Genomic DNA, 20,031 nt, shown 5'->3' on the forward strand with positions numbered 1-20,031 from the left:
CCACAAAAAAAAAACAAGAAATAACAAGTGCTGGTGAGGATGTGGAGGAAAAACCCTTATGTGATTTTGGAGGAAATGCAAATTGGTGCAGCCACTAAGGAAAACAGTATGCAGGTTCCTCAAAAAAAACAAAAAACAAAAAATAGAACTACTATATGATCCAGCAACTCCACTTCAGGTATTTATCTAAAGGCAACCAAGGCAACTAACTTGAAAAGATGAATGCATCCCCATGTTCACTACAGCATTATTTACGGTGACAAAGATATGGAGACAATCTAAGTTGTCCATTGGCGAATAGATAGAGAAAATGTAGTATATATATGCAGTGGAATATTATTCAGCCATAAAAAGAAGGAAATTTTGCCATTTGCAACAACATGGATGAACCTTGAGGGCATTATGCTAATTGAATAAGCCAGTCAGAGAAAACGAATATTATATGATCTCATCTATATAGGAAATCTAAAAAAAAACTGAACTCATAGAAACAGAGAGCAGATTGATGGTTGCCAGGGGAGGGAGGCGGGAGGAATTGGTGAAGGTGGTCAAAGGGTACAAACTTCTACAAGATGACTAAGTTCTGGGGATATAATATACATAATGGTGACTATAGTTTACAATACTTATATCTGAAAGTTGCTAAGACTGTAGATCTTAAAAGTTCTCACCACACATAAAAAATTGTAACTATGTGAGATGATAGATGTGTTCACTAATCTTATTATGATAATCATTTAGCAATATATACAAATATCAAATCATTGCATTGTACACCTTCAAGTTTTACAATGTTACATGCCAATTCCATCTCATTAAAGCTGGAAAAATCTAATATTAAAAAAAGGAGGCTAAGCTTTTCTAAAAAAGAATAAACGGGGGGGTGGGGTGCCTGGGTGGCTCAGTCGTTAAGTGTCTGCCTTTGGCTCAGGTCATGATCCCAGGGTCCTGGGATCAAGTCCTGCATCAGGCTCCCTGCTCAGCAGGGAAGTCTGCTTCTCCCTCTCCTTCTACACTTACTGAGGTGCTCTCTCTCTCTTGCTCACTCTCTCTCTCAAAGAAATAAATAAAATCTTTTTAAAAAATAAATGTTAAAAAAAAAAAGAATAAACAGGGTGTTGGGGAAGGCTTTCATTTTTCAGAAAGGAGACACTAGACCTTGTGATCAGCATCATTCTGCATTCTCTCTCCATCTCATAGCAGAGTGTTCTTATGTTGGCACTTTTCGTACTGAATTAGGGAAAGTGAATATTAATCTGAGCTGATTCTAATCACCCATGACAGAAAATTCCCACTCTGATCAAACTTTCATAACATATTAGGAGTAAAAAGCCCTCTCCTGCCTCTCACAAGTCAATCTCCATGCTGCCTATAAGCGTATGGTAATAACAATCATCTGTCCTTCTGCAAAAGGCTCCTTACCATAGACTTGTGACAACGTGGAATTGAGACTGCAATCAAAATGTTAAATGGCCAACTGACAAGGCCAGCCTCCATCACAGTGGACAGGAGTATCCAGTGTTTTGATTCTCCAGAATGCCCGCATAAAGCTCTGCCCACAAAGATGCCACATTGGGAAAGCATTAAATCTTGGAACTTTTGAGCTGAAAAGAACTTAGGTATCTTCTTTTTTTTTTTTTTTTTTTAAGATTTTATTTATTTATTTGACAGAGAGAGACATAGAGAGAGAGGGAACACAAGCAGGGGGAGCGGGAGAGGGAGAAGCAGGCTTCCCGCGGAGCAGGGAGCCCAATGCGGGGCTCGATCCCAGGACCCTGAGATCATGAACTGAGCTGAAGGCAGACGTTTAACAACTGAGCCACCCAGGCGCCCCTAGGTATCTTCTAATCCAATTCTCTCACTTTTGAGCTATCAGTTCAGGAAAGGGACTACTGGAATTTATCTAACCCCAAGCTATTAAATCTTCTGTAGGAACTGGACATTAGCCAGGGCATGGGAATCATCTGAAAGTCTCTGCCTTCTAATGAAATTTATGATAGACAATCCTTTAAAATGTGGGGCTTTGTGGTGTTTTATTTTTACTTAGTTTTGGTCGAGTCTAATAGTCTTTGTCATTTAATGGGTCTTGTGATTACTGAATTGTTTCTGCCTTCATATTTTCCCATTAGTTAATCCATTTTCCTGGCTTCTTATCTCCTCTCTTTCTCTGGCTTCTTTTAGATTGACAAAATTTTTAATAATTCTTCTTGTTTATTCAGTTGGTTTAAAAGCAAATAGATTGTATTGCTATTCTTGTAATGGTTACCCTTAATATTTTAACCTGCCCACTTAACTGTGTATTTGTACAACAAAGTCTCAAATTACTCAGTAGTTCTATCTTCTTCCCAAATGTGACACAGGTTTTAGAATATGAAAATAACCATATGGCCCTGAAACCTGAGATATTTACTATCTGGCCTTTTCAGAAAAATATTTGCAGACCTCTGCTTTAGAATAATGGTTTCATGGGGTAGAAAAACTCTAGATTGACAGTTATTGTCCCTTTGAACATATTACTTCAGGGTCTGCTGGCCTTTATTATTGCTTATAAGAAATTATACTTTATGTATTGCAGTTTTACTGTGATGTGTCTAGATATGAATTTTTCTTTATATTTCCTGCTTGGAATTTTGCATGCACTTTGAACCTGAGGAGGTCATGTCTTCAGTTTCTTTTCAGATACTATTTCCGTGCCATTTCCTATGTTGTAGTCCTTGATCTATCCTCCATGTCTGTTAACTTTTTTTAAAAGCTTACTGTTTTGTTTTATTAAAATGTTTCCTGCTAGTGCCACATTCTAAATTATCTCTTCAGTGCTACCTTCCAATTCACGAATTCTTTCTTCAACTGTGTATAATCTAGACCTTATCCTATTACTTTTTTTATTCAGTGATTATAATATTTTATTTCCAGTATTTCTAAATTGTTATTGCTTGATTGATTGCCTTTCATTGTTTGCTCAGCTCCTCTTGTCTGACAGCTTTGCAATTACCTCCATACAGGCTACCCCAATCAGATCTTTTAATAGTATTTCAGGGTTCCTGTCCCATGTATTATTGGGGAAACATCGGTTCAGTCATGAGGCAGTGGGCAACTTGGCTAAGTTCTTACTTGGGAAACTCTGTGTTCTCCAACCTCTATCATTTTTATAGCCCAGTGATTTCAACCAGGGCTGATTTCCCACCTAGGGCATATTTAGCAATGTCTGGAGCATTTCTGGTTGTCACAACAGGAGATGGGTATTTGCTATTACTAGCATCTGGTGGGTCAAGGCCAAGGATGTTGCTAAACATCCTACTGTGTACAGAATAACCCTACTATAAAGAATTATCTGATCCAAAGTGTTAATAGCACTGAAGGTGAGAAGCACTGATGCAGCCCCAGGCAGTGGTCAGCACTTTGAGCCCCTTCCACAAAGAGCTGCACCCTAGCTCCCAGCTTCAAGCAGCCCTGAGCGTGGTCCAGTGAACACTAGTCATCTTTTTTACTTCTCACAAGTGGACGTCTTCATCATCCTTGTTGACTTCCAGACCCATAGGCAACAAGTCCAAGGACTCAGTCCCATTCATGTTGCATTTCTTGTCCACATAATTATCTTATTTCTGAGCCTAGCCTTTTATACCTTTTTGGTTTTCTACTTTAATATTTTATTTCTCATTACTACAGATTTGGAGCAGAGATAATGCGCCAAAGCATAAACAACTCACTGAGCCACCCTGATCCAGGCCAACTTCCTAATGGGCGAGTCTACCTAAATCAACTATTTTTTCGCCCTTTTCATTTATTTATTTTTGGATAAAAATACCAGATATCGTGCAATATGCTCTGACACCACTCATGATATAACGAGATCCTACCTCCTAGACAGAATCTTCTCAGTTACTTTTTAGCAGCCAAAATAGGCCTTTCAATAGATCTCCATCAAAACAGCATGTAGCTGGCAGGTATAAAAAAAAAAATACCTGTGATGAATGCCTGCACCTTCTGCAGGAGCTTCTACATTTATAAGATACAAGGGGCTCAGGGTAGAGATTTTTGAGAATTGCATTTCAAGAAACACAGATTCCTCCCCTGTGACATATGTTCCCTCTTCCTTGTGTCTTGGTGGTCCTGCGAGAACTGCTGTATGGAAAATGAAATGCCCAAGGCAGGGGTCTCCATCTCAGACGAGATATTAGGAGCTGAGTGTGGAAAGGATTGGCCCCTTTACCATTATATAGTGACCTTCTCTGCCTCTTTTCACAGCAGACCCTAAGGTTTTCTGACACTAGATGGAGAACAGCTGTCTTTGTCATCCAACATCTTGCTCTTCCAAAGCCACTGGGTCTGAGGGATTTAGGGGCAAGACCAAGGCTTGGGTCCCTGTAGCATGCCACACAGCTTTATCTGATTCAGATGTCACATGTCCCCGACAGTGTTTCCCCTGTAAGGAACATCCAGCCCAGGCAGAGGTGTTTCCCAGAGATGTACAGCGTCTCCCCCCAGAACCCTATTTATCATGGGTCTGCTTCTCACTTACTCTGGACACATTTGATTGTCTTCACGGGACACCTGGCCCAACTAACTTCTCTCTCTGAGGAAACTGAGTTTGGGTCATGAAGACATGGTCACTGACCTGTGGAGAACCTAGCTAGAAGGTCATCTGGAATTGGGAGCTGAAGACATCACGCTGGGTTCACTAAGATAAGGCCATGTGGACGTAGGGCCAAATACACCAGAGCACCCAACTGGGGGCCAAGTGAGCCCCGAACTCAGCTTGCTACGCCGTGTGCCCGGACAGGGGCACTTTCTCCTGATTTGCACAAAGTTGTCACATGAGCTAGCAGTGAGTCTTCTGTGCAAGTGGATGAATGTGGGCAGACACCTGTGGTCTGCAAAGACAAGAATGAAGGAAATGAGCAGCAGTGATGAGAGACATGTAGCTGCAGGGAGAAGGAAAGACGATGATGTTGCCTGGGCTCTGAAAGTATCAGGTGCTTTGCTCCAGTCTCTGTAACAACCAGCTCTACTTCCTGCCCTGGGCTTGTAGGAGATGCCCTACTCTCCTTCTGAGAAACTCCCTTAATTAGCTTTAATGAGTGGATTTCTGTTTCTTGTAACTAAAAATATCCTGTTGTAAAAAAAAAGGATAGATAGATAGATAGATCTATCCTGTTGTGATTAAGCTGCAGGAGGGCAGTGGCTATATCCCGTTCACTACTGTATGCTCAGAGCCTAACACAGTGTCAGCACATAATAGTTGCTCAATAAAGATTTGCCAAATAATGAAACTATATATATTTTTAAGTTAATTCCTTCATCTATTTTTTTTTTTTAAGATTTTATTTATTTATTTGAGAGAGAGAGAATGAGAGAGCGAACACATGAGAGGGGATAGGGTCAGAGGACGAAGCAGACTCCCTGCCGAGCAGAGAGCCCGATGCGGGACTCGATCCCGGGACTCCAGGATCATGACCTGAGCTGAAGGCAGTCGCTTAACCAACTGAGCCACCCAGGCTTCCCTCCTTCATCTATTTTTAAGCAATCTCTACACCAACATAGGCCTCGAACTCACAACCCCAAGATCAAGAGTCACATGCTCCACCAACTGAGCCAGCCAGGCACCCCAAAGATTTGCCATATAAATGCCTGGATGAGAAAGTAGTGACAAGAGTGGTTTAAGAAAGTGGCAGCATTTGAGACTCCTCACCAAGTGCACCTGGAACAACAGAAGGATGAAGGTTTCTTCAGTGAAGTTAAATCAGTAACCATTTTTCACCTGAAGCCACTGCCAAAATTTCAACAGTCTGAAGAAAACACAGTGTGAGCCCCAATATTCAGAAGGCTGTGATACTCCCTTGGCAAAAAGAAAATTTACCTCTGTGGTAAAATAAAACCCCTGAAAATGTTTTGCAATTTTAAAAAAATCAATAAATAAATTGAAAAAAAATTTAATTCTTTCTGGAATCATAGATATTACAGTTTATATGGTCTGCAAAAGACAAGTCCATCCAGCACTACTGTTTGAAGCAATAGCTCAGAGAGGTTCAAGAACTTGCACAAGGTCACACAGCAAGGATAGGGGAAGAGAGCCTGGATCCCACGTCTTTGGCCTCTTCAGGCAGCATTTCTACTACACCAAACTGTCCTTGGCAAAGGAGGTTCTTATCTTTTCTCATTTCTCTGCTACTACAATTAAAAAGACATCTCTTATGATACCCATTGAAACAGTTCCCATTTACTACTTTCAGTTCTTTTAATCCCAGTCAAATGGTTGGAGAAATGACTGCATTTATGCATTTATAAATTGAGCACACATTTAAGAAACAACAACCCATCAAATATGCCAGCTTCATTGCAGCTAAAGTTTTAAATGACCAGGTTTCCAAAAAAAAAAAAAGGTGCAATTTTCTACTGTATTATTGCCTGTGAAATATTACAAGTGCAAAATGTAATTACCTTAATGCTATTTTTGATATCATATCAGCAAATTATGCTGGGTCCCCACTGTGACACTTCCATCAGGGTAAGCATTATCCTGTTGTGAGTGTCAATCCCCGGGGAAAACGAAGTCGCTCTAACGGCTTGGATGCTCCAGCAATTAGCCACCTCGAGAGCCAGGAAGGGCTGATTCTGAGCCCGTTCTGGAATGTTTAACCTGTAAACATCTAGGACATTTACCTCCTGTTTGTTTTTTTCCCAATGAAGCCCCAGAGAATCCTCTTGCTGCAAGCAAAGAATCGTTGTATATAATAAGAACTTTTCTCCCTCTATTTTCCTTCCTAATCAACAGTAAATCCCCTTCTGCTATTAAAACACACACCACGGAAACTGGAAAAAGAGGAAATAAGTATATACCATGCTGAAGACTAATACCCAAATGCCATGAGGAGAAAAACACACACAATGAGATGTGTTGGAGGATTAGCTATCTTCACGTTGAGCAAACAAAAATAATAACTTCCAGAAATCTCTGGAGGCCAGTGATTTGTTTTCTGAGGCTCAGAAGCTTTATCAGGAGATTAGAAAGGATGCAAAACACACACACACACACACACACACATGCTTAGGCTTTGCAAAATAGCTTCATTGACTTTGGGTGTAAATACACAGTGTGCTGAAATCAAATCCAACTTAGAATCTAAAAAAGCTGGGCAAAAATGACGCTGGGTGCACTTAAGTTACCAATATCATGCAGACTTTCAAATAATTTATCTACCAAAGTGAAGGACTCTATCCATCTCACTCTCTTTGAGCTCTGTTAAAAATTAAACCAGAAAGACCTTGTGATATAAATGCAATAGTTGTTATTATAATTCAGACTTGTGATGGATTTGGTAAAAATCGAAGGTTTGAGGCTGGAGATTATTCATAAAGAACTATTTTCTCTGCAGTAAGAAACCAACCTTTCAGAAAAGGGAACAGTTGCCTCCAACTTGGCAGTCTTTACAGGTTTAGTTGCAAAGATGAAAATATTAAGGTCGGTTACTAGATCTTGAGCACATCTCTGCATTTTCAGTGTCTATTTTAGGTAGAAAATCACCCCTTAGGCTGCCATTCCATCTGGAAAATATAATTAATAAATCATCTGCTCTCAGCTCTGCACCACTGCCTTATAAAGTGTACCAGAAGAGAGAAAGACTAAGATCTATTTATTATGCATCAGCCCCTAGCACTGCCCTGCAGACTTTTAAGTATCCCTGGGTCTCTGGGAAAGCAAGGTGCTTGGATTTACCTGGACAAACTCGGTCCTCTCCTCCAAGCACACAGAACTGTTCCTGCATTATCCTGTTGTGAGTGTTCTCCAAGCACGGGCTTACCACCCATCTGGACCACATGGGGAGGGAGAGGCTAAAGTACTCCAGTGGGGCCCCAGGACCCATCCAAACGCCCCTCCTTTGATGATAGCCTCAAGAAAGCCCGGAGGGAAGGAAGAGACCTGGTTGGGAAGTTCCAGGAGCATCCTTAAATCAGAATCAGAATCAGATTGAACAGGTTCAAACCTAGGCTCCATGTGGCTGTGAAGTTGGGAAAGTGACTTCACCTTTCCAAACTTCAGTCCCACTCCAGAGGAAGCACTTGACTCTCAGCTACTACTGTGATTTAAATGAACTTATTTAGAAAAGAAGCAACAGCATCTCATCCTCAGGAAACCACCCCCTGGTGGATTCCAATTCATCCGGAAAAATCATCTCAGGTCGCTTCTGGAAGTTGTTCAGCAATGCAAGCGAGTATTTTTATTTACATTTTTAAGAGGAAACTGAGGCACAGAGATGTCAACAGCCAGGCCAAGGTCAAGGTGGTAGCTCAGCTCCCTGGCTTAAAGTCTGTCCAAGACCCCAGGGTCCCACCCTCACCAAGGCTTCACTCCTTCCATCTAATCTGAATGCGTCTCTTGTCATCCTCAGGCCAGAAGAACTGGTTTAATGCTACGTTAAACCTAAAGGCTTCCCTTTTTTTCCTGGTTCTTTTTAGCTTCAAATTTACAATATTTACCCACTCTGCATGCAGTCCTGATTAATGTCTGAATTTGACCATTGCAGTGCGTGTGTGTATATATACATATTTACATACAATCCCAACCCACCACAGCCAACCGCAGTGTGATCTTACTGGGCTACTGGGTTTCTGTACCTCCCTGCATTAGAGCACCAGGTATTTGGGATTAAATCCAGCCTGAAATGTTATTTGCTCTGTTTAGTGCTTTTATGATGATTCTCTTATTATCTGCATGTACTTCAGTGCTAATTGTACATCACAATGGTTGTAAGCAGGCTGCCTGCAAGCAAAACAGGAGAGTGGGGGGTGGTTGGAACAAGCTGCTGTTCCATAGAATCCAGGCAAGAAAGCGCCAGAAGAAGAGACGCCAAAGGAAAAGAGCAAAGGGGGCAACCTGACTTTGCAGTTCTCTGAAAACACAGCCTTGTGATGCCCCTGAGGGCCAAATTAACTGTTTTGGGGGCATGTAGCAAAATGTTCCACCAAGAAAATATTTAAAAGATAAAAATGAATGCTATTCCTAAAATCCTAGGAGGGTGCCCAAAATAAACCTGACTCTTCAGACTCTAGAATCCATATGGTTATATTCAAGGGATGTTTAAAAAGGGAAATATACCACTTAAATTATTAAAACAGATGAAAGACTTCGATGATAGTTGGCATACCAATACAAGCATGAAAATTAAAATAGCCAAATAATAAAGTTCCATCCTGAGCCTGAAAAGAAATTTCTTTTTAAACATTTTAAAAATATTTTTATTTATTTTTTTGAGAGAGAAGGTGAGCACGACTGGGGAGGAAGGGCAGAGGGAGACAGAGAAGCAGACTAGCAGACTCCCCGCTGAGCAGGGAGCCTGGCATGGGGCTCCATCTAGAACCCTGAGATCATGACCTGAGCTGAAGGCAAACACTTAAATGACCCTGACAGAGCCACCAGTCTCCCTTTTTTTTTTTTAAAGAAGCATTTTTTTAAGATTTTTATTTACGAAAAGAAATTTCAAAATCATCCTTCTGATATTTATGCTACTAAAAGAACTCACAGGAACAATTATGCTTCACCCTCTACAAAAATATTTCCAATAGCTAAGAAATCACAATGGGCCTCCAAGTCATGACCGCTAGTGAAAATCTCCATTTATGTTACATGTAGTTTGCAAGAAAACGTCTTGGTGTTCATTCTCAAATTCATCTTTTGCAATGCCCAGTGTTCTGACAAATGCTCAGCCACTGGAGATTAGGGACAACCATTACCAGCCTTAAACTGAGCTTCCCCATCAGTGTCTAGGATTCCAGCTCCTTCCACACTTCATCCTGATCTTGTTGAGACCACCTTACGTGAGGCTCCCGAAGCCTTAGCTTCAGGCCCCTTCAACTCACTGGGGTCCCTTTCAGGCCCTGGATCTAATTTCATATTTGTAGGTTTTGTATTCTCTTTTGTAAACAAGTCTTCCCAAAAGTATATATTTCAAGCCCCATAAAAACTGCCCCTTGGTAGAATGGATGAACCTTCTTGACGCATCTCAGTCAAGTCATGGAGAGCAAAAGGCCAGCCCCTTCCTCATCCCTTCACAACCAGGGTATGTTTGCCTGAAATTATACCACATACAGACACCTGCAGAGTGGCTGAGTTCATGGATGACAGGGTCTGTGGGTGACTCTCTTGTACAACGTAGGCCAGTACTATACAGGAAAAGATGGTTTCGTGAGATTTTTTTCTTTTGAGAACAGAAGCTTTTTATCAACTAGCCCTTGTTTTTCATATGCAATGAAAATGTACAGATAACGTCTGGAGTGAACCTTAGCATTCCAAAACCACGATTCTGGCAATTTTGAGCAAGCATAGGTTTTTTAAAAATTTCAAACTTGCAAAATGGTATATAGTTTGGCTTTTTGTCTAAACATTTGAAAATTTCCTAAAAATTCCATTTCTAATTTTACTTTGATTTAAAATTTTAATTTACACAAGCACAGCTCAATCCAAAATGTTTTGCAAAGTTCATAAAAATATCTAAAAATATCTAATCTCTTTTTCATTTTATTCAAAAGTTTGCAGATTTCACAAAATAATTCTTTCTCTAAAGACTGTCTGGAGTCTTTTTAAATCACTATGTAATTATATTTCACCTTAGAACTTCTTATGAATACAGCATTAAGAAAACGGGTGAGAACATCTAATTTTATCGATCACTTCACTTTTCCCAGGTATTTGGTAGTATATAGCTAATGTAAGCCTCAGAATAATTCCATGAGGTAAATACCACTATCCTTATTTTATAGTCCTGGAAAGTGAGGCTCAGGAAGGCAATGTAACTAGTTCAAATCAAGTCATGTAACTAACTAGTAACTGAACAAGTGTGGAGTCCAATCAATTCCATTACACTAGACAACTAAGTATCTGAATACATACTAAACCATTCTCACAGTATGCATGAAGAGAATCACTGAGGAAAGTGCAGAATTTGTCCCCAATCTATAGTTCTCAAAAATTAGTATATATAGTTTGACAATTCCACCACAAAGAAGGTAAGGATTTAGGGAAGATGGAGCATCATCAAGGACAAAGAAGAGTGAAAAGTGAAGCTTCTCTACAGAGCAAACCTTTCCCAACTTTTTTTTTTTTTTTTTTTTGAGAGGAACAGAGAGAGAATCTTAAGCAGGCTCCACGCCCAGTGCAGAGCCCAATGCGGGGCTTGATCTCACAACCATGAGATCATAATCTGAACCAAAATTAAGAGTTGCCCGCTTCACTGACTGAGCTACCCAGGTGCCCCTCCCAATTCTGGTCATGTGTTACTAGCCGTGTGACAGGCAGAAATTGTGAAGAGTGGAAGACAAAGGATAATACAATATTTCCTTGAAAAACAAACAAATACAAGTGCTGAAATTCTGGGGCTACTGCTAAAAACTGACCAAGGTTACCAAGTCCTGCATCCTGGAAAGCATGCTCGATGCTTGAGATTTCAGAAAGAAACAGATACTCCACAGCAACCAAGACCAGGAAGTAGGGGAGATCCTTCTTAGAGGCATTGGGCTTGGCACCAGACCCCACACTCTGAGGAAAAGAGAAGAGGTCGTCAGGATGGAATCAAGACAGGGGCGCCCAGGTGGCTCAGTCGGTGAAGCGTCTGCCTTCGGCTCAAGTCATGATCCCGGGGTCCTGGGATCGAGCCCCAGAGTGGGGAGCCTGCTTTTCCCTCTCCCTCTGCCAGCTGCTTCCCCTGCTTGTGTGTGCGCACTCTCTCAAATAAATAAACACTTAAAAAAAAAAAAAAGGATGGAATCAAGACAGTATCCATTTAGAAGTAAGTTAACATTCTGAGGCTGTAAGTCGAAGATCAGAAAACAAGGTCATTTATTCCAGAAAGTAACGTCATTGAGATCTCTCAGTGGGATTCGGTGGAGATGGAGGAGTGCCCACCCAGTTATAAAGCTAGAAACTGACAGACTGAATGAGAAAAGGACAGAAGCTGAAACACCAAATCAAGGCAGATGGACAGTCTTTGGCAAGGGAAGAATGGAACTCTGAAATGAATGTGGGGCATAGGGCTGATTGTAGGTCTTTTGGCATCGATAAAAAATGACAGCAGCACTCGATTTGATCTTGAGAATCAATGCCAATTCCTTATTAAACTGTCAATCTTTCTTAGTGTCAACCTTAAAGATCTTGATTCCGTGAATGTACCAGTGAAGCTGAAAGCTGCAAGTTTCAACAGCCCTCCTTGAAAAGTAAACACCAGCCTCTCACCCAGAATTTCTGGAACTTCTGGTGCCATTTGGTGCTACTTTCATACTGATTTTCCTAATAAGCTACACTGTTTACTCCATGAATAATTTACAGAAAATGTCTAATCTCGAAAACTACTTTTAAAATAAATAGCTGGTATTAATTTCCCTAGAGCCCCCAAACAACTAAAACCTATCACTCCCCAGCCTCCACCGTGGAAAATTGTGGGAATGGCCAATGCTGGCAATCAGAAAATTTATAAGACCTTGATAAGTATCAATAACTTTGTCCAAATCATTTCTCCCTAAAAGATCATTCCTGTGTCATTAGCCCACTTGAGCTCCTTTGGGGTTGTAGAGAAGCCAGAAAAAGGATTCAAATCTGATTTCTCTTTTGGGAGTAGAATATAAGGAACTCCTTAGCTTTGCAGCTCCCAGGAATATGTGGTAACTTGGGTCACTTGCTTGTCTATACCAAACTTTAAAGTAGGCCAATTCAGATAACCCAGGGAGTGAAGCACCTGCTTGAGCTCAACTACAATTCCAACCTTGATCAGCAGTCTATACCAAGCCACAGAATTCTGAATTTTCCCCCTTATCATCCTCATTTCAAATCAGCGAAGCAGCCTGAGCAAGTACATGCTGGGGGACATCTTTCCTCATCACTGGATCACTTTTTGGTTTCATTGGGATAGTCCTACCAGACATTACCTCAGAGTGTGTTGCTTGAAAGATAACTCCCACAAGCATCAGACCTGCTTTTCTGAGGTCATCCATGGAGCAAGCATGCCCACATTCCAGAGGGGCAGCCCGTCTCAGGCTTCTCCGACTGTGGACATCTCACTCAGCTCTGCTGCTGCAACTGCCATGGCTCACCCCAGGCCTGACCAGTGGCCCCAACTCAACGGAGATTGGAGAGCAGCATGTAGATCAGCCTTTGCTCAAGGACAATACCACAGAGTAACACACAGCCAGAGAATCTGGACTAGGAGGGTCAGCTTTCTCTCATTGCCAACTGTGTCCCTTAAACCCTTTCCCCACCTGCTTCCAGCCTGCCTTTGTGTGACAGAAGCCACATTCCCTATCCTTTCCCCAGAAGCGTCTTCGGGCATATCTAGAACCCTCTTGGTCTAGATCCAAAGAGATGGGCTCCCTTCGGTAGCTTCCAAGGCTTCTTTCCCATCTGAGCTTCCTCTTTCCACTCTGGGATGGTCTCATTCTTCAGCGGAGACTTCGCCTTTTACTCTCAGGTGTGTGACCTTACTCAGGACGTCACCACATCAGGATATATCTACAGAAAGGACACCATCAAAGTAGAAACACAGGCTGCGAGCGTTTGCTGAAGGCCGCTCTCAAAGGCAGGTTTAAGTCATGATAATTCACTTAAAAACAACACGGAGAACTCTGTCTGGCATACGAAGCAAATGAAATGTCTCAGACCTTGAGAGAGAGGCGCTGTCCAACAGAAACAGCACATGAGCCACGTAGGTAAAGTTAAACTTTCCACATTAGTAGCCACATTAATAAAAGTAAAAAGAAATGAGTGAAATTAATGTGAATAGTTTATTTTATTTAACCCAATATATCAAAACATTATGGCTTCAACATGTAATTAATACCAACGATTACGAGGGAGATCCTTTAGTTTTCTTCATACTATGTCTTCAAAGTCCCACGTATATTTTACATTTACAAGCTCATCTCAATTCAGACTAGCCAGGTTCCTCAGGGGCCACTGGTGGTTACTGGCCACTTCATTGGGCAGTGCAGCCCTGGAGGCCACAGCCCAGTGGAGCTGAAAGTTATTCCCTCCCACTCTCTCCGTAACACGAAGTGATGTTCAGACTCAGAATCGGCCTCCCCCCTTAACCCAGGGAAGGTGGCCCAGGACTTTCCAGGGTGAATTTCCTTAGGCTGCCCTTTAAGGCTAACTACTCTATTCCAGGCGGTGGAACAGACCCGAAAAGGGGACCACGGCCAGTGCCGGGCACCGTTAGCACCCCAGACTGCCCAACCCCTGACAGCATCGTCCTCCTTGGGACTCCTGCTATGGCTACTTTTACAAGGGGTAAAAAGAGCCTGTTGATACTTCCACAGCTGAGCGATCCTACCCCCAAAGCTTTCACAATTGCTGTCTTTGGCTAAATTTCATTCTATTATTGATCTCTGGCCAATTGATTCTAATATACACGACTCTGGGTATTAGTAAAGTCAGCGGTTAGGAACACCTCAGTTCCAAGTGACAGAAAAACCCATTCAAACTAACTCAAGCCAAAAACAGGCGAAGGGCACGAGTGCTGTATCAGTCCACGTAAGGAAGGAGGCCCAGAGAGGGTGAGCCAAAACAGCGGAGGCGGCATCAATTTCACCAAGGCCCTGATTTCAGTCTGTCCACTCCGCTCTCCTCCGCACTGACACAATCCTCAAACTTCACTTAGTGGTCGCCCGCAGCTCCAGGAAACCACCTGAGGTCTCAAACTGACTTCAAGTGCAGCGACCTCACATCCAGCAGAAGGAAAACAGCCTCTTCCTTAGTTCCCCACAAACCCTCGGATTCACCATCTGCCATTGGCCAGAAGCGGGTCACGTGTCCACGTCTGAACCAATAACTGCAAGCGATCCCTGGCTTCTCCAACTGGCCAATCAGAGCCCATCCCAGGAGCTAGAGGCGGGGTTCATCCCACCCAAACTGTACACGGTAAATGGGGGGTAGGGGGTGGGAAGTCCCCACAGGAGGAATCAGGGTCCCTCCATGTGAGAAGCCGAACGTAGACACTGGAAAGGCTCCCGACAAACCTCCACTCCACTCAACATGATGTGTCCAAGGCTGTTACTTCATCTTGCCTGATGTGTGGGGATTCACCTGGAGAATTGCTGAATTCTCTCGTAGCTTCAACTATGTCTCCCTGGATTTATTTCAGTCCTTCCAGAGGACTCTCATAACTCCTGGACTTCTTTGGATGGAGAAAAATCTCCCTGGCACAAAGCTTTTAAGAAAGCAAGCCCCCATTTTGGATGGGTTTTCTCCAGAGTGCTCTATTGAAATCCTGAATATAATCCAGGGATATTAAAGACATAAATGCCTCACAAGGGTTAAAAACTACAGAAAGATTTTATGAACAAAGCTCAGGTGTTATCAGCTAGTACCCTAAGATTACACAAGTAAGCCTGTGCAAGCACCAGGCTAGCACATCTTTCAACTAGTAAAAAGATTTAAGGAAGTCTGTGATGTCAAATTTCTGTGATGGGCTCTTCAAATAATTTTTTTTCTCAAGCTCAGAGCTTGCTGTGCTAGTTCCTTCTGGTGACAAGAAGACATCATGCATATAAGTGGGGGTGAGGGGAACCCCAGAAGTGTAGGAAGCAAGGGATGCACTTTGAAAAAGAATAATTCTTGACACTAAAGTATCCTTTAGTATATTTATGCTTCAGAAGACTTCAAAATATCACATTCATTTGAAAGATGGGATGTTCCTCCTAAGTTTATAATCTATACCAATTATTGTAATTAATAATCAGTGACATCCATATGGGTAGGAACTGTTCTGTTCACCACCGTGAACCCAAGTCCTGGAACACGGTAGGCATTCAGCAAATATTTGATGCAATGAAATCAGATTGAATTTATTTGGAAGAAGCCAACCTATTTTAACACACAGCCCTGGCCTGAAGACTATTCCACTATTCTAATATAATTCCTCTAGGTGGCTTGGATTGAGGTGAGGCAGGTGGTGATGGTGGTCAGGGAGTGGTCAAGAATGGAATGCTTAAAGGTGACCTAAAAGAAATCATTCCAACAATTCAACTCCAGGGATCCAGAGATGGAAATAACACAAGTTCATAGATACTCAGGGCAAGAGGAACACCTGTGTAGCAATAACAAAATGGGATATATAACAGAAGGAAATGTAGTGTTATGGGCACAAAGATGAAGGGGCAACTAATTTTCCCTAGCAGGATCAGGGAGAATTCTTTCACAAGAAAGAATTTTGGCTTATAATTGTTCTTACCAGCAGCCTCCACAAAGACAATATTTAAAGTCTCCAGAGACCCAGAGGAGTGGTGAGTGGGAGGTGGGAAGATCAGAGGGGCTGTGTAATCCCTAGAGCCTTTAAAAGTGTCTTCACAGATGAGTGATTCCTCCCTTTGCTGCCTTAGGAACCTTTGCCTATGTACCCATCACAGGCCCACAGGGTCCCAATCCATTAGAACAAAGCCCCAGCCAGGAGACAACCCAGTGTCCCAGGAACTGAAGAGTTTAGCAGGGATGGACAGAAAGTACTTGCTTTGAAACAAGGCAGTTGTTTCTGCCATGCTATCTTGTTTCTGGTGAAATTTAATAAACAGTGGTTCAGAAGAAGGGACCACATCCTCTCTGCTAGATAGATCTGTTTTTGCCACATGGTTTTCAGTGTTCCTAATGAACTGTTAACAAGCTGTCAATTAAGTGCACAAATTAGGAGAGATGACACGGAGAGGTTTCTACAACAGAGCATGCTCCCAGGCTGCAAACTACAGACCCTTCCAGCAAGCCCGAGGGCCTCGCATTTGGACTTTCCAATGAGCACCTTTGACCTGGATGGGGGAAATGTTGCAGTTAGGTCCCAGTTTGGGGTGGGGGTGGGGGTGAGGGGTTAAGACATGAACTAAAAATAAAATAATTTTTTTTTCTCCCTCTAAGTGCTGAAAAATCTTCTTGGCTTCTAGCAAATCAAACAGTTAATTCTCTGCTGCAACTTGTAAACCTGTTTTACTTAAATGGGTGCTGACAGAAGACTTTATTCTGTGTGACTTTTATTGTCATTTCTTTTCCAGCCAATTGGTTCTGTAGGCTTTCTGCTGTTTATCAGGCCCCTCTTCAGGGAAAGAACTCCCCACAAAGGAAGAAAACTGCACAAACTTTAGATGTAATTCTCCCTGCTCTCTGCCGGCCACTCCTTCCCAAGAGAGTCTCCTACAAATCCATCTTATTGGAGGAGCCCTAAATCTCCCTGGCCTGGTTTATTGCCCGAGATGGGATGTTAAGGGAATGGCTGAGGGCAGCGTTAGGAGTGCCAAGGAGAACGACGCAGCTTAGGACGTCCTGGGGGCGCGGGGGGGGGGGGGGGGGGGGGGGGGCAGTGTGAAGCTCTCTCACACAAAGGGACATGAAAGGTTTTCTGCAGACTCGAAAGAGAAAGGAAACAAACATCAGAAGTGCTCCCTCAGTGAGAATTGTTGGAAGGGTTTCTCACACAGAAATGGGATAACAAAAAGACCAGTTACTGGTTAACTCGAAGAAAGAGCTGTGGACACACTGGGGAGAGGGGCAGGCGTCTTAATACAGTGAATGAAATGGCCTTACCAGCCTGTTTGTCGAAGGAGTCAGTGGGAGGAATTTTGGAAAGGAGGCTGCGGGGGTGGGGAGAGGGGGGTCTGTCCCTAAACACATGGAGCTGACAGGAAATAACTGTTCCCATTTCACACCCCAAAGTTGATCCTTTCCCCCAGAAAGACATGGGAGCCTCTGCTGGCTGGGCCCTAAGACTTGTGGGGCTGATTCCCTATGAGCCTAGGCCCTCTGGGACTCAAGTTTCCCCACCCACTGAAGGCCTGGAATGATGCTGACAAGCCTCAAATGAAAGGAGATGCCAGGGGCAGGACCCTTCTCCCTTCCAGAGCAGAGAAGCCAGCTGGGAGGAGGGCTCAGGCCAGCCGCAGGCCCTAGGCCCCCGGGAGGCCCCAGGGACCTTCTTCCCTTCCTGGGCCACTGCTGCCTCCCCACTGTCCTGCCTTTTAAATTTCAGGTTTCTCCCCCAGTCTGGTTCATCACCACCACCCTCACCCAGTCAGCCGGTGCAAGCCATGATCCTCTTCCAGTCTGGTCTGAGGCCCTCACCCTACCCTGCTGTAGGGCAGGGGTCCTGAATTTGGAGTCTGAAGACCCAAGTTCATGTCCTAACTCTGCCATTCCCTGAGTGACAAGGAAGACATTTCTTGACTCCCTGATCTTTGCTTCCTTTTCTGAAAATGGATCACAGAGAAATAAAGCTGTTATGAGATTCAAGTGAGAAAGTGGAAAATTTTGTAGCCCAGAAGGCAATAAACTAGAAGTTTAAAAATTCTTCTCCCTCTCTCTTTCTCTTTTAGCAGCGGCACCCTCTGTTCCAAAAGGCGTCTTGAGTGGAGCCCCAACACATAAGAGAGAGGACAGAGAGAGCCCCACCCCCTCTGCCGTACCCTCTGGGTCTGTTCCCAACTTCATAATCTGAAAACCATTCCCCTCCACTCAGAGTCACTACTACTAATTGCTAATCAAGAGCATTTTGAAAATAAAATCCATGCTATTACATATATCATGAACGGAAGCTAACCCATTATGGCCCTCAAGTGCTTATTCACATCAGACCTAAACAGGGGCAGACTCGCATCTCTTTGAGTATAAACCTCTTCTCACAACACCCTGGAATCCTCATGATGCCACCTATCTCATTCACCGTATTATACCCATGGTTATGTAGCCTTTAAAAGAGATATCTTCTGTCCATTTTGTGACTCAGCCCTACACACACACACACACACACACACAAATAGCTAGATAAAAGTACAAATTTCTTAAAACCAGTCCAGGAAGAATGAGCTACAGATTCATTAATAAGAATGCTTTGGAATCCCCTAATGATCCCTACCACCAGGCCAAGTTTCCCAAAGTGACTACAAATAATTGTCCCCGGCTGACTAATGCAAGGATGGACTCTGCTGGACAGAGGACGGGTGGTGGGGTCGGGCATGTAGCAGAGCTTCCCTGATCAGCCTCACCTAGGCCCAGCTTTCGTTCAAAGTAAGTGTTCCTGCAGGATTCACCACTGCCTCCCCCTCTTTGCACTCTGCCCATTTCATTAAGCGATTCTTCCCCCAGATCCAAATGCTAACTGGCTGGCAGGCTGGAAAGCCGCATTCCCTACCCCCAGCCCCGAGAGGCCCAGAGGGAAAGTCAGCAGGCACAATTATAGCTTTCATGTGTCTTTCTGGAGAGAAGACTTAAGTGTTATTTTATATATTTTCTCTGCACCATGTCAGTGATTTTTCTCAGGAAGCACAAGCCTCAGGCTTTCTCTCACCACCACCCCCCCGCCCCCCATGAAAATTTCATGGAAAACTTACCCAGACTAAGAAAGGCAACATTTTTTTTCCTCCTGAGAGCTATAGGGGTTGCTCTCCAGCACATGCTACTGTTATACACAGAGTCACAAACAAACCCAAGAAGACGGAAGAGTGGTGTAAAATATTAACGTGGAAGAGAAGAGGGGAATTACAGAAATCAAGAGAGAGCTCCTCACTTATAGGAAAAAAGAATAACAGATTGCTTTCTTCACAAATGAGAGAATCGGGCCTGCAAGGGGCCTTTCCTGCTTCCAATCCCTAAACCACGGGCAGCCCTCGGGCATTCATGGCTCTCTTGTGCCCTCTAGTGGACAAAGGTGGTCACTGTTTTTCCTTGAGTGACAGCCAGAGTCCCTTATGCACTTGTCGGCCTTCTTATTACATCATGAATTTTGATAAGCCCATTAGCCAGCCAGGCAGCCAGGAGGAGGATGTCTTTCTCACTTGATGACTACACAATGAGGAGTAATATATTTTAATTTAAACACCATAAACCTATTGAGTGCTTAATTAACTTTAACCGTCTTTAGGGGAATGAAGCCAATTTGAGGGGGTCAAAAGGAGTTGTTTCAATATCAAACAGTTTTACATAGTCAATCCATTCATTCGGCCTACAGCTACTGATTAACACACAAAATTAACATGTTCGTAAAAATTCATATTCAGGCCTCTAGGGAAATTAAGATG

At 43.0% G+C, this 20,031-nt stretch overlaps 1 protein-coding gene across 4 annotated transcripts in view; it reads right to left on the bottom strand.

Moving 5' to 3' along the window:
- Positions 1-20,031, bottom strand: part of LOC118015733 — a 185,526-nt gene that overhangs the window by 29,388 nt on the left and 136,107 nt on the right. The gene's annotated exons all lie outside the window — the stretch shown is intronic.

This window comes from Mirounga leonina, unplaced genomic scaffold, assembly GCF_011800145.1.
Source record: "Mirounga leonina isolate KUSES-001 unplaced genomic scaffold, KU_Mleo_1.0 Mir_166, whole genome shotgun sequence".
NCBI classification, from domain to species: domain Eukaryota; kingdom Metazoa; phylum Chordata; class Mammalia; order Carnivora; family Phocidae; genus Mirounga; species Mirounga leonina.